This window comes from Bos indicus, chromosome 8 (assembly GCF_029378745.1).
Source record: "Bos indicus isolate NIAB-ARS_2022 breed Sahiwal x Tharparkar chromosome 8, NIAB-ARS_B.indTharparkar_mat_pri_1.0, whole genome shotgun sequence".
Taxonomy (NCBI): Eukaryota; Metazoa; Chordata; class Mammalia; order Artiodactyla; family Bovidae; genus Bos; species Bos indicus.
Window position 1 is genome coordinate 9,924,582 of NC_091767.1, and position 27,613 is coordinate 9,952,194.

The 27,613-nt window shown below is 43.6% G+C and overlaps 1 protein-coding gene across 1 annotated transcript in view; it reads right to left on the reverse strand.

The window, feature by feature from the left end:
* The window catches only part of EXTL3 (exostosin like glycosyltransferase 3), a 131,801-nt gene extending 105,523 nt beyond the window's left edge, over nucleotides 1–26,278 (reverse strand). The window contains exon 1 of the mRNA XM_070794183.1: nucleotides 26,150–26,278. The gene's annotated coding sequence lies outside the window, so the exon portion shown is untranslated. The remainder of the gene's footprint in view (nucleotides 1–26,149) is intronic.
* Nucleotides 26,279–27,613: the final 1,335 nt, after the last annotated feature.

Genomic DNA, 27,613 nt, shown 5'->3' on the forward strand with positions numbered 1-27,613 from the left:
AAATCTTCAAAAAGCTTAGAAAGAAAATAGAGGAAAATATACACGTGATTTTAGAGTGGGTGGAAAATTCTTTTAAGCAAGACTCAGGGGCTTCCCTGGTGGAAGAGTGGTTAAGAATCCACTTTGCAATGCAGGGGGCATGAGTCTGATCCTTGGTCCAGGAAGATCCCACATGCTGTGGGGCAACTAAGCCCGTGGGCCACAGCTACTAAAGCCTGTGACCCTAGAGCCTGTGCTCCGCAACGAGAGAAGCCACTGCAAGGAGAAGCAGCCCGTGACGAGAGAGCAGCCGCTGCACTCCACGGCTACAGAATGCCAGCAGGAAACAACGAAGACCCAGCACAGCCAAAAATAAATACATATTTTTAAAAAGACTCAGAGCATGAATAATAAAAGATTGCAAAACAGTTGTCTACATCAAAATTAAACTTGTCTGTACATCAATGTATACCATAAACAAAGTAAAAGACAAGCAAGAGACTTGGAGACGATCTCTGCACAGTGACTGGTAAAGGATTAGTAACCAGAACACACGATGAACTACTACAACCAATAAGAAAAACGACAACATAATAGATGCAAAAGCAAAGAATGCGGACAGTTCAACAAAGAGGAGACACAAGTGGCCAACAAACACAGGAAAAGATGCTCAATCTCATTAATAATAAAAACACAAATACGACTGTGAGACACAATTTCACATGCATCAGATTGGCAGTGCATTTTAAAATCAGCAGTAAGCATGGCTGAGGTCATGGAGAGGCAGAAATTGTCATATACACCATCAACTGGCACAACCACCCTGGAGAGAAATGTGGCCATGTCACTGCAGATTCATGATGCCCCAGCAACATCCTAGAGACACTCCCGCCCTTGCATACAAAGACACAGGTATAAGAATGTGCCTCTAGGCATCGAGTGTAAGGGTGCTTCTCCATGCATTTTCATGGAACAATGATGGGATGAACAAATGCGATGGTGGCCTCTGGATGGGAGGAAGGGAGGAAGGAGAGTGAACTTGGGAACAGGTACACAGAGCGTTTCAGCTACATCTATATATTTTACTTAAAAAGGAACTGGAGGGACTTCACTGACAGCCCAGTGGTTAAGACTCTTCGCTTCCACTGCACGAAGTTTGAGTTCCATCCTTAGTCAGGGAACTAAGATCCCACATGCCTCTTGATGTGGCCAAAAAGCAAAAATAGATAAATAAATTTAAAAAATAAAAATAAACTTAAAAAAATTTAAAAACTGGAGCACAGAGGCAAAATGTTAAGGTTTGACAAAACTAAATCGTGAGGGACTTCCCTGGTGGTCCAGTGGCTAAGACCTAGTGGTCCCAATGTAGGGGACCCAAATTTGGTCCCTAGTCAGGGGAACTAGATCCCACATGCTGCAACTAAGACCCAGAGAAGTCAAATAAAGAAAAATTAAAAAAAAAAAAAAAAACTAAATTGTGAGTAGATGATATTCTTTGCACTTTTCTGAATACTTGAAATATTTCAATACTCTCTTAAATTCTAGCAAGATTTATTCAGCCTGACTCTGGGGGACATGAACATGCCCGGTTGTTGGGCAACTCCAGAAGAGCAGAGGAAGAGGGATCTTTAGAGCTGAGGAGCTGAATCTTTCCTAAAGACTGCAAGCCAGGAAACGATGATGACGCAACACCAGAAGACACACACGGGAGGCACCAACTCCACTGCCTTCACCTGAACTGGTAGGATGACCAGTGTCAACACCATTCCGCTGGGAGTCTCCCCATCCCCAGCGACGCGCCTCTCTCCAGGCTGCACCTCGACTCCCCCCTCTAACCGTGACATCTTTTCTGAACACGGAGGGGAGTCAGCTGTGACTTCTAACTGATTCAGAGAAACACTAAGCAGAGCTGTCATTTATTCCCTCTCTGATCATCTCCTGCAGGGATAATTAAGTATTTTAATACAAAATGAGGAAAACGCAAATTTCTTTCTCTCCCAAACTTCTACTTCAGAGCAAAACATGTTGGCAAGGATGTCAAGAAAGAACTGTAGGCAAAAATGACAACCACCAATGACTCACCAAGCAAAGGCAGGAAGGTGCGGCAGTGAATGAAGCCAGGCAACCTGGTCTAAATACCAGCCCCTCCGCTCACTTGCCAACTTCATTTACATAACGTCTTGGAGGCTCAGTTTCCACACTCTCAAGCAACAACAAAAGCTCCTACCTCACGGGGTTAATAAGAAAATAAGATTAGATACGAAAATCAATTGCACAGTGGCTGGCATATAATACACTAGTAGTAATAACAGTGATTCATAATATCAATAATCATGGATTCAACTACATTGAATTTACTCTTTGCACCTGCTCGAATTTAAGTTCATGATAACAGGCAAATCTGTTCTGCTCACTGATATAATCCAAACACTGACAGCACGGTCTGGCCCGTACTAGACCTTCAATAAATGTTGGTTGAGTGAAGAAATGTGCATCTCAGTATTTGGCACCTTGCTGTAGTTGTTGTTATTCAGTCTCTAAATCATGTCTGACTCTGTGCGACCCCATGGACTGCAGCCCACCAGGCTCCTCTGTCCATGGGATTCTCCAGGCAGAAATACTGGACTGGGTTGCCGTTTCCTTCTCCAGGGGATCTTAATGGACCGGGGACTAAACCAGTGTCTCCTGCATTGCAGGCAGATTCTTTATCAATGAGCCATTGGGGAAGCCCATTTCGCACACAGGAGAGCTTCTTATGTGCTTGGCATTACACGTTTTGTATCTCATTTAATCCTTACGACAATAATGGATTATTATTATTATTTTACTGTTTATTTGACTGCACCAGGTATTAGTTGCAGCAAGTGGGATCTAGTTCCCTGACCAAGGATCGAACCTGGGTCCCCTGCTTTGGAAGCACAGAGTCTCAGCCACTGGACTACCAAGGAAGTCTCCAGTGATGAATTATACTATTCATTTTATAAAGGAGGCACAGAGAAATCAGCGTCCTTCCCCAAGCTCACAGAGTTAAATGGGAGAGTCGGGATTTGAATCCTGATTGCCAGTTTTCAGGTTTTTGCTGAATTAATGCATAAGTAATGGTTCAGAATTAACTGGACAATTTAGTAAATGTCCACAGTAGTTAGGGTGAGAATGATGAGTTGCCTTGGGTAGCTGGGTGAATTATGAATTGTGGTTAAGTTAGTATTTATTAATATTATGTGTTATCATGGCTTTGTAGCAGACATCAGCCATGTTCCAGGCAAGGAGTTAAGTCTGCTGCTGTTCTCAATCTCTCTGCTAGGGCTGCAATGAGGAGAGAGTTCACACTTTACAGAGAGTTATTGGATAAAAAGCCAGAAACCAAATGTCCCAAATTCTAAAGAGAATTAGCAAATAAAACCCAGCCACCTCCTCCCTTCTCACAAGACTCCAACTTAACATAACTGGATTTAGAATCCACTGTACTTGGGGGAAAAAAGTGGTATGAAGGCAAGAAAGTAAAGGAAATGTTTTCCTTTTCCTAAGACCTCAACTATTAACATATTTATTCTTGAGGGTCCCTTGGACAGCATGGAGATGAAACCAGTCCTAAAGGAAATCAACCCTGAATGTTTATTGGAAGGATGCTGAAGCTCCAATACTTTGGCCACCTGATGCAAAGACCCGACTCACTGGAAAAGACCCTGATGATGGGAAAGATTGACAGCAGGAGGAGAAGGGGATGACAGAGGATGAGAAGGTTGGATGCTGTCACTAACTCAATGGACATGAGTCTGAGCAAGCTCCAGGAGATGGGAAGGACAGGGAAGCCTGGTGTGCTGTAATCCATGGGGTTGCAACAAGCTGGATAGGACTGAGCAACTGAACAACAATTTACAATCAACTACTTCTGAAGAAAAAGACATATACAATAATGACAGTAATAGAAACTATTTCATTTGGACTCATCTTTAAAGAAACTTTACAGAAGTTTATTGTAAAAAAAGTTCAAAGCACAGATGAGAAAAAAGGTATCTCATTGCCACTATATAATCTTTCCGCATATACTCCTAGTCATTTCTGCATATTTGTCTTTTTAAAAAATGGGTTGAATTGTATACATTTTATAGCTTGTTTTCCAATTAATACATTGTGACTATCTTTTTGTTGTTGTTGTTCAGTTACTAAGTCATGTCCAACTCTTCGAGATCTCATGGGCTATAGCCCAGGCAAGAATACTGGAGTGGGTTGCCATTTCCTTCTCCAGGGGATCTTCCCAGACCAGGGATTGAACCTGTGTCTCCTGCATTGGCAGGCAGATTCTTTACTGAGCCCCCAGGGAAGCCCTTGTGACTCTCTTTAGTATGTCAGTACATACATTCTTTTTAATAATAATCGATTTCCTCTGTGTTTATAGGTTATGTCCTTGAAAACTGAAGGCAGAAAATTCAAGTTGTTCCTAAACCTTTTCCGTTGTAAAGAAGGCTGAGATGAACATGGCAGAACTAAGTCTTCTCTGCATGTGTGTAAATACTTCCACAGGATAGCTTTCCAGAAGTAGACTTGCTGGGTCAAAGGGTGGCATTTGGAATGTTTTAATTTAAGCACAAACATCTGTTTTAAATATATTTTTAACTTGTCCTTAGCTTCGTTTTTAGTCTCTTTTTTAGCATCAAGACCTATGGCAAAGGCATGGCAAGCCCCCTAGGGAGGAAGGCCGATGCTCTCCTTATTTATTCTCTTTCTTGCTCTTCTTTTCAGAAGAAACAATGTCCTTGAATTAGCAAGAAGGAAGGAGTAAAGATGAAAACAAAATAATAATGTTAACCCAGATGAGAAAGACAAGTTGGCCCACTAAGGAAAGACGAGCTGGTTAGGGAAATAAAATCCCATCATCAGAGACATACGCAGAGTATTGCATTAGGCCTGTAAGATTTACAGGAAATGAAATATGTAGGTCCAGTCCCAGCCCTTGAGAAGCTTAAAATTTGGTTCAAAAGCAAAATTATAACCACATATAACAAGTCCACCTACAACAGACTGAAGGGTAGGTAATTTGGTTAACTGAAATAATCAGTTAAAGCAAGAACCATAATGTGGAAGCCACACTAAACATTTTAAGAGAGTACTTGAAGACATTTATGTAGAGAATAGGTCAATTGAAGTTTCATCATGCTTTGGTCAACAGATTCCATTTTCAGTTTCTTTCATTTTTAAATTTTTAAATAAAACATTTTAATATAAAATTATTTTCTATTAAATAAAAATTGTCCCCAATATTTGTCTTCTCACCTATACCCAATTCTATTACAATTCTTTTCATTTATTTATCAGATTTTTTTTGAAGTGGGTCATTTTTGAAGTTTTTATTAAACTTGTTACAATTTTGCTTCTGTTTTTTATGTGTTGTGGGGTATGTGGATATGTGGGTCTTAACTCTCCAGCCAGGATTGAACCAGCACCACTCTACATCGGAAGGCAAAACCTTAACCACTGGACGGCCATGGAAGTTCTTACAATTCTTTTTAGAAAGTTACTCCTGCCCAGTCTTTGCCAAACTTAAACTTGTTTTTATGGAAGCAATTCTCTTTTTACGCTCCTATCTCATATGGACATCAGTCAGCAAGCCTCACAGAGAGAAGAGTGGTTCTCACAAACAGTTAACCAGTCTGTTACTTCTTTTACACAACACGAGTGTTCCTCAGATCAAATCCAGATGACAGCCACTCAGTAACCACGCTTATGAGGAGAAATGGGGGAACAAGGGAGCCAAACGTATAGCTTCTGGTTTTCTGTGGGCCAATGGTGTCCAGCAGGGATCCCCAACCTCTGGGATCAAATATCTGATGATCTGAGCTGGAGCTGATGGAATAATAATAAAGTCCACAATAAGTGTAATGTGTTTGAATCATCCTGAAATGATGGATGATCCCTGCCTCTGGTCCATGGAAAAATTTTCTTCCACAAAAATGGTCCCTGATGCCAAAAGGGTTGAGGACCACTGACATAGAGAACAAACTCTAAAGGATTCTTGGGCATCTACAGACCAGGGAGATTTGCATCCTGATAAAGTGTCAGAATCCACCAAGATGTACAGAATCAGCGAGTGTTAGTCACTCAGTCACGTCCGACTCTTTGTTACCCCATGAACTGTGGCCCACCAGTCTCCTCTGTCCGTGGGATTCTTCAGGCAAGAATACTGGAGTGGGTTGCCATGCCCTTCTCCAGCGGATCTTCCTGACCCAGGGATCGAAACTGCACCACAGGCAGATTCTTTCCATCTGAGCCACCAGGAAAACTGAGTCCATCTTAACAAGGAAAACTCAGGAGGCTGTAGATGCTAAGATTCCTTTGCGTTGATACAAAAATCGCACTACACTAGTCTGTTCAAAGTAATAATATCATGATGAAGAGAAGACTGCTCTGCACTAAAAGTCAGGAGTTGAGTTCAAGGCCACCATGAATATCCCCGTGGTCTGCACAAGTCACAAGAGTCGCTCTGAGCTCCCGCTTCCTAATCTGTCAGTTGCAGTGAATTAGTGCAGGATGGTTGTTAAGATCCACTTTAATTCTAAAGCTCTACTATTTTTTTAATTCTTTCAAAAAAATTTGTTGCTGCACCACGCAGATTGTGAGATCTTAGTTCCCCACCCAGGAGTCGAACCCGTGCCACCTCCACCCTAGAAGCATGATCCTAACCACCGGGCTGCCAGGAAATTGCCAAACTCTTGTTTTTAAAAAAGGGCCAATAGCCGTATACTGGAGAGGGAAATGGCAACCCACTCCAGTATTCTTGCCTGGAAAATCCCATGGACAGAAGAGCCTGGTGGCTCCAGTCTATGGGGTCACAAACAGTCGGACACAATGGAAGCAGCTTCGCACGCACGAAGCATATAAAAAAGAAAAGCAGTAGACATTAGACTTCCCAGTAGCTTCGCAAACCAATGTATAGTCTAAAATCACCTAAATCACATCCTATTTTATTTTACAGTATCATAAATATTTATCAAGTCTCTACTCTGCAATGCTGGGGATATTTCACAAAACAAGAGAAACATCTGCCTTCATGGACCTTACAGTCTGCTGAGGGCTACAGATGATTTAACAAGCAATGAGGATAAAGTGTGATAATTGCTAAGATGGAAAAATGAGGATATTCTAGCAGGAAGAGTACATAAGGCAGTATAGAAGGATTTTCTCAATACAGTTATATCAAATGCAAGGCCTAAATGAATAAGAAGAGGCTCATTAGGTGGCGGTCTCAGGAGGGGAAATGGTCGAGGTTGGGGGAGCACTGTATGAAAAGGCAGAGCTGGGAGGGAGTTAGCTAGTCTGGCATCTGCAGCTGAACTGCCTGGGATGAGGTATAATGTGCAAAGAGAAGCAGGCAGGAGTTATTTCATGCAAGGCCTTCCAGAACATAACAAGGACTTTTGTCTTTTGCTTCCTACACATTGTGGCTGGGCATCACATAACCCTTTCAAAAGATTATCCTGGCTGTGATGTGAAGAACAGGCTGGAGGGCAACAAGACTCAAGGCAGAAAATCACAGGGAGGCTGCAGCAGGAATCTGAATGAAAAATGGCACCCGGAACTAGAACACCGGCAGCGAGGACGGGGGCTTCCCAGGAGGCTCAGTGAGAAAGAATCCCCCTGCCAATGCAGGAGATGCAGGTTTGATCCCTGGGTCAGGAAGAGCCCATGGAGAAGGAACTGGCAACCCACTCCAGTATTCTTGCCCGGGAAATCCCATGGACAGAGAAGCCTGGCGGGCTACAGTCCATGGGGTCGCAAAGAGTCGGACACGACTGAGTAACTAAACAACAATGAGGATGGAGAGAGATTAAGAAGGTGGAAGAGGACTTGGTGACTTAGATGTGGGGGAACAGGAGTCAGAAATGATTCCTAGACTCCCAGCTTAAGAACCTGGGTAGAAAATTTTCCACTGTGTTTCCTAAGAGGATTGGATATAAGCCAGGAGTTGCTGGTGGGCGTCATGCCATCTTTTAGAAAGAAGCTGCCTGAGAATGGAGCCAATATAAAGGAAAACGAAACTAAGGCAGAGACGGTGAAGCTGTCGTGACGTCCTTATTTTATGCCTCTGGATCGGCTATCCCACATCTCGTTGTTGTTCACTAAGTCTTGTCCGATTCTTTGCGACCCCATGAACTGCAGCACGCCAGGCTTCTCTGTCCATCACTAACTCGCTGAGTTTGCTCAAACTCTTGTCCATCAAGTCGGTGATGCCATCCAACCATCTCATCCTCTCTCGTCCCCTTCTCCTCCTGCCCTCAATCTTTCCCAGCATCAGTGTCTTTTCCAGTGAGTCAGTTCTTTGCATCAGGTGGCCAAAGTATTGGAGCTTCAGCATCAGTGTTCCAGTGGAATATTCAGGGTTGATTTTCTTTAGGGCTGGCTGGTTTGATCTCCTTGCTGTCCAAGGGACTCTCAAAGAATCTTCTCCAGATCTATGACTGGATGTTTTGGACACACGAATCACTGAATTTTCCTTGTGACTTTTTGGTGATGGTGGTGTTTTGGTGGGTTGTTTAGTTCAATCTGAGTTGGGATCTGTGGCTTGTAAACCAAAAGAATTCAGGGAAGAGAGGGGACAGTAGGAGTAGAGAGACCAGAGTGGAACCACCACTGAAGAAGCAACACGGGAAGATGAGTCCAGGGAGAAAGAGAGAGGAAAGGAGGAGCCCGGGAAGTCGGGCAGAAGAGAAGTTCTCAGAGAAGCACATGGTTGGTAAAGCTGAATGCTCCAGAGAGGTAAGGCCAACACGGACCTAGACATCCACATTGGGTTTAGCTGCAAGGCAGGAGTTGGTGACGTCAGTGAGGACAGTATCAGTGGAGGGATAGAGGTACAATCCAGACTGAAGGGGTGAGGGGCTGAGGTGAGGAAGCAGAGCAGAAATAATTCTAAGTCGAGGCGTTGAGTTGCCAAGGGGAGGGTTGGGGAGGGAGATGCTTTCAGATGGATGCTGTGGGAGAATGTGTAAAGGCTAACAGGGAGGATGCAGGAAGGGGGACAGTCAGCTGGGGGACCCTGAGGAGGGAGGAGACAGAAGGTCCAGAGCGCAGGCATAGACTTAGAGGTTGGCTCCAATTCAAGGGAAGAGCATCTCTTCACTGGAAATAGACAGAAGGATGTGGGAGGAATGAACTAGACGTCCTGGTGTGGCAGCAGGAACTAGATGGCATGACAGTCTGATAGCCTCCATCTTCTCCACGGAGTAGCCAGCAGGATCCTTTGCTGAGACAGAGGAGAACAGGGGCCGGGTGGGAAGAAGGGTACGAGTGGAAGCTTAAGGAGAATGCAGGCCGTCTGAAACTTTGCCGTGGAGGAGAGAGATTATGTGTGTATTCTAAGCCACTTCAGTCATGTCCAACTCTTTGCAACCTCATGGACTGTAGCCCACTGTAGCTCCTCTGTCCATGGGACTTCCCAGGCAAGAATACTGAAGGAGGTTGCCATTTCCTTCTCCAGGGAATCTTCCCAAGCCAGGGATCAAACCGGCGTCTCTTATGTCTCTTGCATTGGCAGGAGGGTTCTTAACCACTAGTGCCTCCTGGGAAGCCCTAGTGAGAAAGAGAGACTAGGAAAACACAGAAGAACTGACTGGAAGCTATGAGGACACACTGGATGACAGAAACCAGTTATCATTGCTCCTCGGAAGGAAAGCTATCACAAACCTAGACAGTGTATTAAAAAAGTAGAGACATCACTTTGCCAACAAAGATCCACATAGCCAAAGCTATGGTTTTTCCAGTGGTCATGTGTGGATGTGAGAGTTGGGCTTAGCAGCATAAAGGTTTAGACCATAAAGAAGGCTGAGTGCCGAAGAACTGATGCTTTCAAATTGTGGTGCTAGAGTAGACTCTTGAGAGTCCCTTGGAATCTAAAGAGATCAAACCAGTCAATCCTAAAGGTAATCAACCCTGAGTATTCATTGGAAGGACTGATGCTGAAGCTCCAATACTATGGCCACCTGATGCAAAGAGCTGACTCATTGGAAAAGACCCTGATGCTGGGAAAGGTTAAAGGCAGGAGAAGGGGATGAGAGAGGATGAGATGGTTGGATGGCATCACCGACTCGATGGACAGGGGTTTGAGCAAACTCTGGGGGATTGTGGAGGCCAGGTGAGCCTAGCATGCTGCAGTCCATGGGGTCGCAAAAAGTCAGACACAACTTGGCAACCAAACAAATACCAAACAATGGAGTGGTTTCCCCCAAATTGGGTACATCAAGGAAAGGATAGAATCTGAAAGTAAGTATTGGCTTATACTGAGGCAACTGATTTATAAACGGTCTCTTTCATACATTAAAAAACGTTAGGGTGTACTGGGATAGTTTTCATCACTGACCTAAAAGAGGAACTTTTCAGTTTGCTGATAGGATCCGCAGGTTTTCTGCAGAGTTAACTGCCAATCTGGTGGACAGAAACCACAGGCAATTCTCACAAAATGACACGACAGCATCTGGAGTGCCCGATAAGATTCAGCAGGCTGGAATATGATAATGAATCTGGGTCTAAAACACAAAACTCAAACTGTGCTTGCAAAATAAAGGTCTCAAGATCTCAGTGACCATCTAATTAAGAGATTGAAGTGACCGGAACAATGCTGTTAAGACCAGATACAACCACTGGGTTGAATAAATACCAAATACCAAGAGGCCACTAGATAAGGTCCTTTCCAGTATCAAGACAAAAGTTTCAGTTGAGAATGCTAAGAGCTCATGTGAGAGATAACTGTATTTGAAGGCCTCCTCTACGAATCACATTAGTCATTTATAGTTTCAACTTTTATCCTTATATTTAGTTTCATCTCAACAAAGTTTTTGGACCATATTTGTCTCAGGCCCTCCTGAAATGTCTTTTCTGAATCACAATTACCTCTATCTTCAGAGAGGTATGATGTAAACACTCTGAATAGTGTTTTGGTTTTTTGGTCTTTCAGAGCTGAGGTGATTTCCTACTAAATTATTCAATATTCGTTATAAAGAAAAAACAAACAAACAAACAAAAAAAACAGGCAGCACTTTGCTCTCTAAGGCCTTCCTTGCCTGGTTTTCATTTCTGCCACATTTGTTTTTCTTATTTTTTTTAAGTATTTGTTTATTTATTCGGCTTCATTGGATCTTCGTTGTGGCATGTGGGATCTCTCGTTGTAGCACGCAGACTCCTTAGTTATGGCATGCAGGCTTAGTTGCCCTGTGGGAGGTAGGATCTTAGTTCCCTGACCAGGGATTGAACCTGTACCCCCTGCAATGCAAGAGAGCTTCTTAACCACTGGACCACCAGGGAAGTCCCTATCTACCCCATTTCTGACCTAACATTTCCAGGTTCTTAAGCTGGAAAGTTCTTACCTCCTGGCCCTTCAGAGCACTCTGACTCTCCTCAGCTTTCACACGTCTAGGTTACCACGTGCTAGAAGCAAGGTGACAAACTAATATCACATCATTCCTAACCTTGAAGGAGGCACAGACTCGGGAACAATGCCAAAATAGAGTGACAGGTGCTGTGACAGGAGGCAAAGGAGGCCAAAAGGTGGATGTTGTCATCTCTTCCAGGATGGGCAGAGCCAGGAAGGCTTCCTGGAGGAGGTGACGTTTCAGTGGAGTCTCGAAGGATGAGGATTTCTCCAGTCAGGGAAGGTGTGGAAGAGTGGGAAGCAGAGGGAATAGCAGAACATTAAAAAAAAAGAAAAAAATGAGACAAAGAACAGGCTTACTTCTGGGGCTGTGGGCTGCATTATGGAACACAGGGTGTGGGGAGAGGTCAGAAGATGAACCTGCGCAAGTGAGAAGGGACCAGCGTCTGGGCTGGTTTTAAGAGCAGTTAAGAAGTTTGAACTTTATCCCAGCCCAGGTGTGAATCAATCATTTTTTCCCTTGGCTTAGATTAGATAAGATTAGAATTGTTGAAAAAGAATTTTCCCTAAGCACAAAGGGAAAAGTAAACAAATACAAAACAAAAAGCAAACTGCAAAAAGCATAAAAATGAACAGCTCACAGATCCCAGATTTCTTAGCTCCTTCACAAAGTTCCAGCTCCTGATTAGAACTTGTATACAGAAGGCTTGACCCAAGCCCTCTTTTCCCTCCTCCACCCGTCCATGCTGGCAGGGGAACAGAACAGTAGTCCCTTTGTCCCCTGTACAAATATGAGGCCGATGGGAGTTTTGCTCCTAGATTCCCCTTCTTAATGTTCACCCCGGGCAGTCTGGCTTATCCTGAGGTTGAGTGAGCTTCCCCACCAAAACTGCCTCTGGAGGTCTTCCTCTAAATCAGGGGTCAGAAAAGGGCCCTTCCTGTAAAGGGCCACAGGGTAAATAGTTTCAGCTTTGGTTGGGTCACAGGTCCTCGATTCTGATGCTCCAGCCGCAAAGCGGATGTAGACAATGTGTAAACCAAAGGGCCTGGCTGTGTTCCAATAAAACTTCATTTACGGACACTGAAATTTGACTTTCATATAATTTTCTCATGAAATATTATTCTTTAAAAAAAAATCATTCATTTATGTATTCATATGCAATTATTTTTGGCTGTGCTGGGTCTTTGTTGCTGCAGGGGCTTTTCTCTAGTTGCGGTGAGTGGGGGCTACTCTTCGTCGCGGTGCGCAAGCTTCTCTCGTTGCAGAGCGCTGGCTCTAGTGCCCAGGCTCTGCACTTGGGGTGCACAGGCTTAGCTGCCCCGAGGCATGTGGGATCTTCCCGGACCAGGGATCAAATCTGTCTCCTGCACTGGCAGGCGGATTCTTTACCAGCCACCAGGGAAGCTCTCGTTTATTTATTTATTTTTAAAGATGTGGACTTTAGATGTAGATTTTTAGATGTGGACCATTTTTAAAGTCTTAATTGTAATTTGCTACAATCTTGCTTCTGTTTTACTTTTTTTTTTTTTTTGGTTTTTTGGCCACAAGGGAAGTGGGATCTTAGCGCCCCACCCAGGGATAGAACCTGCACCCCGCGCACTGGAGGCAAAGTTGTAACCACTGGGCCACGAGGGAAGTCCTTACCATGAAATAGTATTCTTATTTTAATTTGTTTTCAACCCTTTAAGTATGTAAAACCCATGCTTAGCCCACCAACTGTACAAAAGCAGGCGATGGGCCAGATTTGCCCTGTGTATTAAAGGCACCGATTCCCATGGCAAAGATGTCCTCTTCTCTTTTATGTCATCAGTTTATTATTAAAACTGATACCAGTAATACTAGTGGACAACGTTCGTTGAGCACCTACAGGTGACAGGTGATACATACTGCAGAGAGTTGCTGTGAAGAATAAATAAAATAATGTCTGTAGAGCACTCAGCATAATGCCTGTTCAGAGGTAAACATGAGCGCTTCCCTGGTGGCTCAGGGAATCCAGGAAGACTCCACATGCTGCGGAGAAACTAAGCACGTGCGCCACAACTACGGAGCCTGTAGTTTTTTTTGGTTTTTTGGCCACAAGGGAAGTGGGATCTTAGCGCCCCACCCAGGGATAGAACCTGCACCCCGCGCACTGGAGGCAAAGTTGTAACCAGGTACTCCTGCAGCAAGAGAAGCCCCCACAATAAGAAGCCGTTTCAGCTAGAGAGTAGCCCCCACTCTCTGCAACTAGAAAAAGCCTGCATAGCAATGAAGACCCTGCACAGCCAAAAAGAATTTTTTTTAAAAAAAGAGGAAACTTAAAAAAAAAAGAGGTAAACATCATTATTGTCAGTTACTATAGACAAGAGTTAATCAAATCTAATCTAATCTAATCTCACAGGCAAAGGATAAAAGGAAAGATATACTCGTTTGAATGCAGAGTTCCAAAGAACAGCAAGGAGAGATAAGAAAGACTTCCTCAGTGATCAATGCAAAGAAATGGAGGAAAACAATAGAATGGGAAAGACTAGAGATCTGTTCAAGAAAATTAGATACCAAGGGAACATTTCATGCAAAGATGGGCACAATAAAGAACAGAAATGGTATGGAGGTGGGAGGGGGGTTCAGGATGGGGAACACGTGTACACCCGTGGCGGATTCATGTTGATGTATGGCAAAACCAATACAATATTGTAAAGTAATTAGCCTCCAATTAAAATAAATAAATTTAAATTTAAAAAAAAATGGTATGGACCTAACAGAAGCAGAAGATATTAAGAAGAGGTAGCAAGAATATACAGAAGAACTATACAAAAAAGATCTTAATGACGCAGATAACCACGATGGTGTGATCACTCACCTAGAGCCAGACATCCTGGGGTGTGAAGTCAAGTGGGCCTTAGGAAGCATCACTACGAACAAAGCTAGTGGAGGTGACAGAATTCCAGCTGAGCTATTTCAAAGCCTAAAAGATGATGCTGTGAAAGTGCTACACTCAATATGCCATCAAATTTGGAAAACTCAGCAGTGGCCACAGGACTGGAAAAGGTCAGCTTTCATTCCAATCACAAAGAAAGGAAATGCCAAAGAATGTTCAAACTACCACACAATTGCACTCATCTCACACACCAGGAAAGTAATGCTCAAAATTCTCCAAGCCAGGCTACAACAGTACATGAATTGAGAACTTTCAGATGTTTAAGCTGGATTTAGAAAAGGCAGAGGAAGCAGAGATCAAATTACCAACATCCGTTGGATCATAGAAAAAGCAAGAGAGTTCCAGAAAAACATCTATTTCTGCTTTATTGACTATGCCAAAGCCTTTGATTGTGTGGATCACAACAAACTATGGAAAATTTTCCAAGAGATGGGAATACCAGACCACCTGACCTGCCTCCTGAGAAATCTGTATGCAGGTCAAGAAGCAACAGTTAGAATTGGACATGGAACAACAAACTGGTTCCAAATCAGGAAAGGAGTATGTCAAGGCTGTATACTGTCACCCTGCTTATTTAACTTATATGCAGAATACATCATTCGAAATGCCCGCCTGGATGAAGCACAAGCTAGAATCAAGATTGCTGGGAGAAATATCAATAACCTCAGACATGCAGATGACACCACCCTTATGGCAGGAAGTGAAGAGGAACTAAAGAGCCTCTTAATGAGGAAAATGAAAAAACTGGCTTAAAACTCAACATTGAAAAAATGAAGATCATGGGATCTGGTCCCATCATTTCATAGTAAACAGATGGGGAAACAATGAAAATAGTGACAAACTTTATTTTCTTGGGCTCCAAAATCACTGCAGATGGTGACTGCAGCCATGAAATTAAAAGACACTCCTTGGAAGAAAAGCTATGATAAACCTAGGCAGCATACTAAAAAGCAGAGACATTACTTTGCCAACAAAGGTCCATCTAGTCAAAGCTATGATTTTTCTAGTAGTCATGTATGGATGTGAGATTTGGACCATAAAGAAAGCTGAGCACCAAAGAATTGATGCTTTTGAACTGTGGTATTGGAGAAGACTCTTCAGAGTCCCTTGGACTGCAAGCAGAGCAAACCAGTCCATCCTAAAGGAAATCAGTCCTGAATGAATATTCATTGGAAGGCCTGATGCTGAAACTGAAACTCCACTACTTTAGCCAGCTGATGTGAAGAACTGACTCACCAGAAAAGACCCTGATGCTGGGGAAGATTGAGGGCGGGAGGAGAAGGGGACGACAGAGGTGAGATGGTTGGATGGCATCACCGACTCGATGGACACGAATTTGAGCAAGCTCTGGGAGTTGGTGATGGACAGGGAAGCCTGGCACGCTGCAGTCCATGGGGTCTCAAAGAGTCAGACACGACTGAGCACCTGACCTGACAGACAAGAGGCTCCTCTGCTGGAAGTTTGGGATGTACCTCCCTGGTGATCCAGGCTTAGGGATTTGCCCCATAACGCAGGGGACGTGGGTTTGATCCCTGCTTGGGGAACTGAGATCCCACACACCACAACTACTGAACCCACACGGTACAACTAGAGACGTGCTCGAGGGCCCTGAAGAAATACATAGTTTTTTTAAAAGGGGGGAGGGGAGTTGCAGTCATTATTTGAATAAATTGGAAAAACCTGAATGATACTATGGATTTTTAAGTTGGAATAAACATGACATCGGATATCTTGATAATAAACATAATAATAACTGACAAAATTGCTTACTACTATTATCGTTGCTTCAGTGGCAACCCACTCTAGTACTCTTGCCTGGAAAATCCCGTGGACGGAGGAGCCTGGTAGGCTGCAGGGGTAGCTAAGAGTCGGACACAACTGAGCGACTTCACTTTCACTTTTCACTTTTCACTTTCATGCATTGGAGAAGGAAAATGGCAACCCACTCCAGTGTTCTTGCCTGGAGAATCCCAGGGACGGGGGAGCCTGGTGAGCTGCCATCTATGGGGTCGCACAGAGTCGGACACAACTGAAGTGACTTAGCAGCAGCAGCAGCATTATCGTTGTTTATGACTGTTTATATATCTTATCTCTGATCAGTAAAATGACTCATACAAGGCAGATATTAATATCCCATTGAAGAGCAGAAAAATTAAGGAGTTGGTGAAATCACATAGCCAGCAAGCAGCAGAGCTAGGATTTAAAGCAGCTTTATCTGACTTCAAGGACCATGCCCTTTGCACCACAGCACAACCTCCTGTTTAGTGTTTGAGGGCTTGGTAGTTGACCAGAAGCAGGAATGACGATCCCCAGAGTCTGCCGTCTTGTGTCAAGATTGGCACAGGACTCATTCTATTCTTCCTTCAAAGCTTAAATGCCTGTTGGACCACTTAGCTCTGGTTTCCTGCCAAGAGATCCTCTACCTTGTGAGAACAGTACAAATGACCAAGCTCAAAGGACAATTAGATCTTTTCCTGCTCAGGTGTCCAATTCAGCCCCCTCTTCTCCAGGTCCCTCTGATGACTCATCCTTAGGGAATTTCCTGAAAGTGACTGTCTGGGAATCCCACCGCTACAGCATCATAACAGAAAAATACTTTTCATGCTCAGCGCTGACTCCAGATGGTTTCTACCAAAAGTAAAATCCATTCATCTGCATGACACCTTCAGAGCTAACCACAAAACATTATTGAAGATATTGTCCACAGCTTCGAGACTGTATTTCAGGGAACCCATGAGGTAAATCCTTCCCCGAGTTTAGTTCCAGGGAAAAAAAGCTCTCCTCTAGAGTGGAATCTGTATACTTTATCTTGCCAGAATAATCAAATGATGTAACTGTACCTGTTTCCTTTACATCATGACTTCCAAGAAACGTAAAACCAAACACTGTGCCAAAGTATCTCATCTCAGATGCCCAGTAGGACCAACTTCCACCCTGCTGCAAGGACCATTTTCGTTTTATATTTTGAAAAAAGGCTCTGATGGACAGTGTGTCTCCTACAGGCCAGGCTCCCTGCCTCTTCTGATGTGCCCTTCCTCCCCTCATCATTACAAATCTAGTGCTTGTTTCACTAAACTATCCCAGAGCCTTATTTTTAAAGTTATGCTTTGGGCTAACCTGGTGGGCCAGTGGTTAAGAACGTGCTTTGGAATGCAGGGGACACCAGTTTGATCCCTGATCTGGGAAGCTCCCACATGCCTCAGGACAATTAAGCCAGTGCACCACAGCTACTGAGCCTGAGCTCTAAACCCTGCAAGCCGCAGCTACTGAAGCCCACGTGCCCTGAGGCTGCACTGAGCAGCATGAGAAACCCAAGCACCATAACTAGAGAGTAGCCCCGCTCTCCGAAACCAGAGAGAGCCCTCAAACAGAAAAAAATAGACAAAATAAAATAAAAATACCTCTAACAAATAAATAAAGTTATGCTTTACCTTGTATTCAAACCTCAAATCTCCTGGAAGCAGATAGATCCAAATGCTCTGGATTGTTTAATAGGCTCTAGTCACATTTATGCACATGGTTATGAATAGCCAACCAGGCTTTATCCTTTGGGGCACAAAATGAGGATGTCAGTCCATGAAGCTTGGGCCTTTTTCCAGATTGCACTGTCTTCCACATCACTCTCTCTTTTTGTACCCCTGCCTGTCTCCATGTATTTCTTTTTTGATCTACTTTTTTGGGATTTCTGCTATGGGCATCACTCTAATCCTCCATGCAGACGTTAAAACTCCAGGCAGCGCCACACTATATAGAGAAAACCCTAAAGACTCCACATAAAGCTACTAGAGTTAATAAATGAATTAGACTAAGTAGCAGGACACAAGAATAACATTCAGGAATCAGTTGCATTTCTTTATACTAACAATGAAATATCAGAAAGGGAATGTAAAAAAAGCAAGACCTTTTAAACTCTCACCAAAATAAAATACCCAGGAGTAAACCTGACCAAGGAGGTGAAAGACATGTACACTGAGAACTTGAAAACATTAATAAAAGAAATCAAAGAGGATTCAAAGAAATGGAAAGATATATGATGTTCTTGGGCTGGAAGGATTAGTATTGTTAAAATGGCAATGCTGCTCAAAGCAATTTAGAGATTTAATGTGATTTCTATCAAATTACCCATGATATTTTTCACAGAACTAAAGCAAATAATCTAAATTTACATGGTACTATAAAAGACCCAGAACCACCTAAGCAAATCCTGACAAATAAACAAAGCAAGAGGCATAACTCTCCCAGACTTCAGACAATACTACAAAGCTACAGTAATCAAAACAGTATGGAACTGGTTAAAAAAAAAACAGACATACAGATCAATGGAACAGAATAGAGAACCCAGAAATAAGCTCACACACCTACAGGCAATTAATCTTCCACAAAGGAGGCAAGAATATAAAATGGGAAAAAGTCTCTTCAGCAAGTGTGTTGGAAAACTGGACATCTGTATATAAGCCAGTGACGTCAGAACACACCCTCAAACCATACAAAGAACAAACTCAAAATGGCTTGAAGACTTCAACATAAGACACGATACTATAAAACTTCTAAAAGAGAGCACAGGCAAAACATTCTCTAACAAAAATTGTACCACTGTTTTCTCAGGTCAGTCTCCCAAGGCCAAGGCAATAGTAATAAAAGCAAAGATAAACAAATGGGACCTAATCAAATTTACAAGCTTCTGCACAGCAAAGAAAACCATAAAAGAAAAGAGAACCTATAGAACAAGAGAAAATATTTCTAAATAACATGACTGACAAGGGCTTAATTTCCAAAGTATACAAAGAGTTCATAGAACTCAACCAAGAAGACAAACCATCCACCAGAAATGAGCAGAAGACCTTAACAGACATTTCTCCAAAGAAGAAACATAGATGACCAACGGGCTTCCCAGGTGGCGCTAACCCGCCTCCCAGTGCAAGAAACATGAGAGAGGCAGGTTCGATCCCAGGGTCGGAAGATCTCCTGGAGGAGGGCATGTTGATCCACTCCAGTATTCTTGCCTGGAGAATCCCACGGACAGAGGAACCCGGTAGGCTTTATAGTCCATAGGGTTGCAAAGAGTCAGACACTACTGACGCGACTTAGCACACAATAGGCACATGAAAAGATGCTCAGCATCACTAACAAAGAAGAGAAAATCAGAACTACAGTGAGGTACTACCTCACCCTGGGCAGAATGGCCATCATTAAAAAGCCTACAAATAACAAATGCAGGAGAGGGTGTGGAGAAAAGGAAATCCTCTTACACTGTCGGTGAGAAAGTAAGTTGGTGCAATCACTATGGAAAACAGGATGGAGGTTCCTCAGAAAACTAAAAATATAATAACCATATAGATCCAGCAACCTCACTCCTGGGCATACACCCAGATAAAACTGTAATTCAAAAAGAGACATGTACCCCAGTGTTCACAGCAGTGCTATTCACTATAGCCAAGACACAGAAACAAGCTAAATGTCCATCAACAGATGAATGGATAAAGAAAATGTAGTACACAGATACAACGGAGCACTACTCAGCCATAAAAAAAGAACAAGATGATGCCATTTGCAACAACACAGATGGACCTAGAGATGATCATATTAAGTGAAGTCAGTCAGAAAGAAAAAGACAAATACCATATGATATCACTTATATGTGGAATCAAAAATATGACACCAACAAACCTAGCTGCCAAACAGAAACAGACTCACACACACGGAGAACAGACTCGTGGCTGCCAAGGGTCCGGGGAGGGAGAAGGAGGAACTAGGAGTGTGGGGTTAGTAGATGCAAACTATTACATTTAGAATGATAGACAAAAAGCTCCTACTATATAGCACAGGAAACTACATCCAATCTCCTGGGGTAAACCATAATGGAAAAGAGTATTAAAAAAAAGAATGTATGGGCTTCCCTGTGTCAGATGGCAAAGAATCCACCTGACCTGCCAATGTCAGGAGACCTGGGCTCGATCCTTGGGTCAGGAAGATCCCCTGGAGAAGGAAATGGCAACCCCCTCCAGTATTCTTGCCTGGGAAATCCCTTGGACAGAGGAGCCTGGTGGGCTACAGTCCATGGGGTCACAAAGAGTTGGACACGACTGTGTGTAACTGAGTCACCTTGCTGTATAGCAGAAATTAGCACAACGCTGTAAACCAACAATACACAGGCAATGCCCACACTTGGCCTATGCCAGGGGCGAGGTCCATGAGCCGGACCCACTGCTTCTGCATCTGCAGCCCCTGGACACACCCCAGGAGACTCATCTAGGGCTGGGCGGCTTCTTCACTGGAATCGCAACTCTCTTAGGCATCTGGCACCTCCCACTTCACCTCAAATCACCTCCCCTCCAGCTCTACCTGTTTCCCTATTGACCTTTCCAGGAATCAATGAAGGTTTATGTAACTTAGGACTTTATGTCCAAGGGAAACTGGCAGAGCACCGAGAACAGAGCTGGCAGATGCTGATTGCTAGACAGAAACATTGGAAACTGGAGACACAGTTTTTGACACAATGAAAGCTCTCAAATATTCAATATAGAATGAATGAATGAATCAACAAACTCCATTTATCACCGCCTTCCCACCTTGATACCTAGACAAAGCCAGCAAGCAAACCCCACGTTCTAAGCACCCAGATTTCTTCAAGGATTGGAGTCCTATGAATTTGCTGCAGTAAGTGTGATAACAATGCAAAACTTGGTTTCTCTTTCTGCTTAAAAAGAAAGTGAGATCACACCTCTGCTTGCCCAAAGAGCTTCCTTATAATGACCAGGCATGACTGTCTGGCAGAGGCCATGTTTTAGCTTTGTTCAGTGACTCTGGGCAAGTCACTTGCTCAATGAGACTTTTTAATTTTTTTGCAAAATACACGTACAATTGACCATTGTATCCTTTTTTAAATGGACGGTTCAGAGTCATTAAGTACATTCACATTGCCGTGCAGCCATACCACCATCCATCGCCACAACTGTTTACACCTTCCCAAACTGAAACTCTCTACCCATTAAACAGCAACTTTCTATCCCTACTCCGCTTGTCCTGGCAACCACCATTCCACTTTCTGTCTCTGTGAGCCTGACTGTCTAAGTAGCATCACACACTATTCTCCCTTTTGTGACTGGCTTAATGCACTGAACATGATGTCCTCAAAGTTAATCCATGTTGTAGCCTGTGTCAGAATTTCCTTCCTTGTAAGTCTGAATAATGCTCCACTGTAGGTACAGACCACATTTTGTTTACCCATTCTTCTATCAATGGACACCTGAGTCATTTCCACCTTTTGACTATGGTGAATAACGCTGCCATGAACACAAGTGTACAAGTACCCGAGTCCCTGCATTCACTTCTTTTGGGTGTATGCCCAGAAGTGGAATTGCTGGATCACATGGTAATTCTACATTTATTGTTTTGATGAACCACCACACTGTTTTGTTCAATGGGACTTTTAAATGCAGAGATGGAAGTGCTTAAGGAGCTGGCACGGCAGCCCTTCTGCCAAGCTGAGAGATGTTGCCCAGGTACAGATGTTGCCTGGGTGCAGATCTGCCCAGAAGGTTGTCTTGCCTCATTCTCTAGAGGAGAAGGACCCACCTGCTGTTTGGAATAAGTAATGCTTTCTACATTAGACCTAGGTCTGAGCCTGACCCTGCCTCAGTATCCATTTCTATAAAGTGGATACTGTGGGTCAGTAAGTGGGTCAATAATACTTAATTTACAGGTTTTTTATAAGGGTCAGGGATGAGGCACAAAGCAGTGAGGTAAGAATTTAGAAAATGAAGATGTAGGGACTTCCCTGGTGGTTACAGTGGCTAAGACTCTGTGCTCACAATGCAGAGGGCCTGGGTTCAGTCCCTGGTCAGGGAACTAGATCCCACATGCCTCAACTAAGAATTCGCATGCTGCAACTAAGAGTTCATATGGCCAAATAAATATTTTTTTAAAATAAGAAGAAAGAAAAGAAAATGAAGATGTGAATCTCACCTTACTGACTGCAAAGGGTGGTTGTGAAAACCAAAGTAACAGATGACAGAGCTGGAAAGGGCCATGCATTCTGCAGATGCTAAGCTCTCCTCATTTCTTTCTTTTGCTACAGCTTCCTGCCCCCTGGCCTCTTGAGTCCCTCCTCCACTACAGATTCAGAGTGAACTCTCTAAAGCAGACAGGCGCCTGCCCCTCCCACTTAGGTTTTTACCCTTCACCCTTGCCAGGCCTTTCTTTCTTCAGTCTATTTCTCCGATCTTGCCACTTTACCCCGAATTCATCTGGCTGCACCAGGCCTCAGTTGTGGCTCGTGGTATTTTTAGCTGGGACATGCAAACTCTTAGTCGTGGCATGGGGGATCTAGTTCCCTGACCAGCCATCAAACCCTAGTCCCCTGCACTGGGAGCACTACGTCTTAGCTACTGCAATACCAGGGAAGTCCCACCCCCATGGTCTTCTTAATGCTTGTCCCCTCCACCTAGAGCACCCTTCCTCCAATCCTAGCTAAAGCCAGTCATCCTTTAATTACTAGTTTCTGACATTTCCAGAACTTTTCTGGCTCCACTAGATTAGATTCGAGGCCCACGGCACCAGGAGCAGAGATCTATCACCATGCCAAGCACATGCTTCATTATAACCATCTGTTGATTTCCCCAACTATATCAGCTCCTCAAAGTCAGGGGTTTAGAAGACTCATCTCTGTACTTCCGGTCTTAGCACAGTGCCAGGCTGTTTACTGAACAAATAGATGACTATAAAAACAGGGTGGCGTTTTTATTTTAAGAAAGTTGAAATAGTTCACACAGGATTAACTCTTGAGTTAATCAGAATAACTGCTTCTGTAGTCTCATACTACATGACTATTAGAGAATAATTAGTATTACTATGAAATGGGGCATTTTTTAAAAATTGGCACCACGAAGGATGGAAACCAAAGGGTACTTTCAAGGTACTTTTGAGTTCCTCAAGTCTGCACAGTTCTGAGAGATGCTTTCCTTTTCCTAGAATCTGAGAAATATTCTGATCTCTACATTTGTAGTCATGATGACACGACCGCCTGATAAGAAGTCATCCCAAAGCTATTTCTCATCAGTGCATGAAAACAAAGAACTGGCATTTAGTTCAGTTCAGTCGCTCAGTCGTGTCTGACTCTTTGTGACCCCATGGATGCAGCACGCCAGGCCTCCTTGTCTATCACCAACTCGCGGAGCCTACTCAAACTCATGTCCATTGAGTTGGTGATACCATCCAACCATCTCATCCTCTGTCGTCCCCTTCTCTTCCTGCCCTCAATCTTTCCCAGGACCAGGGTTTTTTCAAGTGAGTCAGTTCTTCACATGAGGTAGCCAAAGTATTGGAGTTTCCAGCTTCAACATCAGTCCTTCCAATAAATATTCAGGACTGATTTCCTTTAGGATGTACTGGTTGGATCTCCTTGCAGTCCAAGGGACTCTCAAGAGTCTTCTCCAACACCACAGTTCAAAAGCATCAATTCTTTGGCACTCAGCTTTCTTTATAGTCCAACTCTCACATCCATACATGACCACTGGAAAAACCATAGCCTTGACTAGATGGACCTTTGTTGGCAAAGTAACGTCTCTGCTTTTTAATATGCTGTCTAATATTCTTGGTCATAACTTTCCTTCCAAGGAGTAAGTGTCTTTTAATTTCATGGCTGCAGACACCATCTGCAGTGATTTTGGAGCCCCCAAAAATAAAGTCTCCCACTGTTTCCCCATCTATTTGCCACGATCTTAGTTTTCTGAATGTTGAGCTTTAAGCCAACTTTTTCACTCTCCTCTTTCACTTTCATCATCTTTAGTTCTTCTTTGCTTTCTGCCATAAGGATGGTGTCATCTGCATATCTGAGGTTATTAAGTCTGCAACCCAATGGACTATAGCCCTCCAGGATCCTTATGTCCATGGGATTTCCCAGGCAAGAATACTGGAGTGGGTTGCCATTTCTTTCTCCAGGGGATCTTTCCAACCCAGGGATTGAACCTGTCTCTCCTCCACTGTAGGGGGATGCTTTACCACCTGAGCCACCATTAATCAGCTCCTTTTAAGCTTCAAATGGTGCAGTCTAGTTCTTATAGGTGTTGGCAATTATTAATTATTAATGACTTGATTTTATTGTTGAATTTTAACATTTTATTTATTTGGCTGCATCGAGTAAGTTCAGTAGCTGTGATGCTCAGGCTTAGTTGTTGCAAGGCATGTAGGATCTTAGCTCCCCCAATGATCAAACTTGCCTCCCCTACATTGCAAGGTAGATTCTTAACCACTGGACCACCAGGGAAGTTTCCCCAGATTTTGATTTTTATGTCTAGGGTTTATTGCCACTAACTGAGGACCTCAGGGTGAGAATCACTGATGTAGTCTAGCTAAGACTATTTTTTCCCTTGCTTTCAACCTTTTAAAGATTTGTACCATTTTACTCACAAATGCACAATGCTTTTAAGTAAATGTTAACGTTAGATATGGAAAATATTTTCCAAATAGAAAATATTATACATAATGAGAAATTTATAATTTTATATTTGATGGAGAACTGACACTTCTGGAGGAACGTACCCAGACATGGTGTTAAGGATCATTAAGAACTTCTACTTAAAGATTTAGAATCCTAACAACTCCTAGACTTAACTTCTTTCCTTGGGTGGACACAGGTGAGGTGCTAGCACTTTGAAAGAGCTTTCTTATTTTTGATTATCTCAAATTAAGAGGTCTGTCTAGTCTAAAAAAAGGGGTGGGGGAATCTGTGTTCCTTCTACTTTTAGAAGGAAAGTTTATCTTTCCAAACTTCTCAGAGGCAGAAATGTTTTAGACCCAAGCTTACTTGATTTCCCATCTGCCTTTTGTTATCAGCTACTTTGTTAATTACGGTCATCTGAATGAATTTCTCATTTTGATAAGTTTTCCTAGTTACGATCTTTATTACTAACCAATAAATGAAACTGCTTGGATTTCACAAGTAAAATCAACCAGTTGATATTTACTGGGTGAGGGTTTTAAAGAAAAATAAACCTTTAAAACTATGATTTTGCACTGAAGTTAAGGATCAGGGCACTAAAGAGCTTTTCTAAGCCTTCAGAAGTGGGGAAAGGTGGAGTCACTTTAGACTTGCAGGTTTTTCACTGGGATTACTTCAGATCGGCATTTTTACCAAGGGGAGCACTGGGGTAACAGAAAGTAGACCGACTGGGTTGAGCCATGCAGTGTGACCAAGAAACAGGCTGAGGACGACAGACCTCCAACAAGCTTAAGGTGTCCCAGGTGCCCGCATATTCCAGCGCTTTGTGTCTGCCAAACTTTACTTTTTTGAAAAGCTTGGATCTCCAAAGGAGGGTCAGCTGTGCTGAGGAGCTCCGGGGTGCGGCGGCACGGACCGTTAGGAAGCAGTGTCCTGGGGTGTAGAATTTGAGGGCCCCCACTGGCTTAGATCCCAGTATTGCTACCTCCTGGTGGCTACGTGGTGGCGGAGGCGGGCACGAGACAGACGCCTCTAACTCCCTGAAACAGCGAGGACTCAGGATCCCTACTCACACCAAGTACATCTAATTTTTCAGGAGTTTTTACATAGGCACACATCTGAAGAAACCAGCCTACACCCATAAAAGTTCTCACGCATTCTAACCCCACCCGCTAGTTAGCATCCCTACATAAGGCATGAGAGATGAACCTAGAGTTTGAAATTACCCTGGCACGGGCACCCCAAATCAGGCTTCCCAAAGCCCAGCGGAGACTGGAGGGCACCGGGAGAATGGGACAGAAACAAGAGTTTTAAATTATTCGGAGCGAAACTGGTTGCTCCATCCCTAAATTTTAGCAACGTTAGGGCTTCTCCGGTTGGCAACAGCTAAGATTTCACAGCCCACCCCACCACCAAGAAAAAATATGATGGCCCGGAAGAGCCCCCCACTACCTTGCTACAGCGCCAGGTGGACAGGTCTCTGAGGCCGGGAAGCAAGCGACCGGAGCCCGGGCGCTGCCCGCAGGAAAGGCTCAGCTGCGGGCGACCGAGGCCACAGCTGCGGCTCTGGCCCCGCCCTATAGTGCCCCGCCCCCTTGACGCCCCGCCCCTAGGCCGCCTGCAAGCCCTCGGGGCTCGGTCGCCGCAGCCGCAGCTCGGTCACCTCCAGACCCCAGCGCCCGGTGCATTGTGGGAAGCCGGAGCCCGCCGCCGAGCCTGCGCTGACCCCTGGCGGGCGCGTCCGAGAACTAACCCAGGGCCGGCGGGGACCGTGTGCGGGAACCGGCCGAGGCAGGGGAGGCGCCGGGCGCAGGGGAGGCGCCGGGCGCTCAGGGGGACCACTGGGAGCTAGTACTGGTTGCCTATTGCTGCACGTCTCAAAGATGAAAATAAATGATGCTTTCAAAGTGCCTACGGCCCCCTCCCGGGTAGTGATATAAGTGAAAAACTAAGCAACTGTTAGTCTCGGAAAAGCTTTTTAAGTTAGGAAAAGTAATTTTAAAATCATGAAACTAAGTGACATGAAGATTATGGAAAAACCTACACAGTTTTTAGTTCTGGTGAAACCACAGATCAGCTCAATCTGTCTAGAGAATAACGGTAATACAGAACATAAACTACAGAATTGTCTTTCTTCTTGCATACCCCTCAAGGAAACAGTTCAAGTGGGGTAAAAATAAATTCTACAAAAATATTCACAGTGACAAATTAGAAAGTAACAAACAGCTAAAAATACGTGAAAGGCATAAAAATAATACGTGTGTGTTAGTTGCTCACTTATTTAATAAAACAACCTCGGCCCAGGGATCGAACTCAGCTCTCCTGCATTGCAGGCAGAGTCTTTGCCATCTGAGCTAATACCATCTTTTAAAAAAATAATATGTAGCTACTTAAATAAAAATATGAATATCATCACTAACTAGAAATATTTCTATCAAATAATGTTAAAAACAGAACCCAAGAAAGCGCATGGCCTGTGATTGTATGTGAAAATATATGTGTTAACAAATGTGAAAAGAACCTTGGAAACAATGTATATAGAGTTTAATATGTCTTAAGGCTTCCCTGGTGGCTCAGTGTTAAGGAACCTGCCTGCCAATGCAGGAGATGCAGGTTCGATCCCTGGGTCAGGAAGATCCCTTGGCGAGGAAATGGCCCCTCTAGTATTCTTGCCTGAAAAATCCCATAGACCCGGGAGCCTGGCAGGCTATAGTTCATAGGGTCCCAACAAGTCGAAAGACTGAGCATGCATGCAAGGTTGTTTTATCTTTACTAAATAACTTTTTAAACATTTCTAACTTGTGGGGGACTAGTTCTAATTTTGGATGGAAATGCAGTATTTTAGTTTCCCTTCACTTTACATGATAAAGAAAAAATTCTGAGGTTTTACAGTTTTGCTTATCTGCAAACCCTGAT